Consider the following 855-nt stretch of genomic DNA (forward strand, 5'->3'; position numbering starts at 1 on the left):
GTTCGATGACAATGCCATGCCCGATGGTCTCAGGGGGCCCTCCTCCTGCTGTTGCTCTAGCACTTGTAGTGGCAGAGAAGGTGTTCCTCTTGGCATCAGGAGTCCTCTTGTTTCCCCGCAGCTGGTGTTCTCAGGGCCACAGCATGATACCTCTCCTCTGCTACAACCAGCTGCTAGCCCTGTGGCTTAAGAGTCTCTGGTGTCTTGAGGGTGGAACCCCCCTCTCTGGCTTCCCTAGGTGCCTTTCAATTGAGTCCTCTGCAGAGTAATATATCTTGACCCAGGCTCCATGCCAAGTACTCAACCAGTCTGTCTCAGTCCAGGAGCACCGCTGGCATGCAGGGCAGCCGGACCCACAGCTGGGAGGACAGAGCAGGCACACAGCACAGTTGGACCCACAAGCCAGGAGGGCAGAGGCAAGCACAAACGGAACACTCCTCCAACACAGCTTCACCTCCCTTAGTTCATTTAAAACGGTGAGTCAAAACCTGAGTCAGAGTCAGTTCGAAAAAAGTTCAAAAGATAAATTAAATTGTTTAGAGTTACAAGTCCTTGAAATAGGCTGGGCGGCCGCTGTTAAGCTGTTCGACTTCGTTAGATCTAATTTACAGCACCAACATCACACGTTCTCTGATATAAAACCCCAGGTTGCCAAACTTTGATAAGAAGAAGGTTAAAAGGTTAAAAAGTTAAAAGTTAAAAAGTTAAAAATGTTAAAAGGAGTAGGAGCCCCCAACATCTTTTCCAGGGAGTCTTCTCTTCTCATGAGGTGGCCAAAGTATAGGAGCCTCAGATTCAGTATCTGTCCTTCCAGTGAGCACTCAGGGCTGATTTCCTTCAGAATGGATACGTTTG

At 48.9% G+C, this 855-nt stretch overlaps 1 long non-coding RNA gene across 1 annotated transcript; it reads right to left on the minus strand.

Annotated features, from left to right (window-relative positions):
• Positions 1–204: 204 nt before the first annotated feature.
• On the minus strand, positions 205–638 carry LOC309333298. The gene is made up of 2 exons (XR_014152456.1): positions 489–638; positions 205–437 (listed from the first exon to the last, which is right to left on the minus strand). It is a non-coding gene; the product is annotated as an uncharacterized lncRNA (long non-coding RNA).
• Between the last annotated feature and the right edge of the window lie 217 nt (positions 639–855).

This window comes from Podarcis erhardii, assembly GCF_964252035.2.
Source record: "Podarcis erhardii genome assembly, chromosome: W".
In the NCBI taxonomy this organism is placed as follows: domain Eukaryota; kingdom Metazoa; phylum Chordata; class Lepidosauria; order Squamata; family Lacertidae; genus Podarcis; species Podarcis erhardii.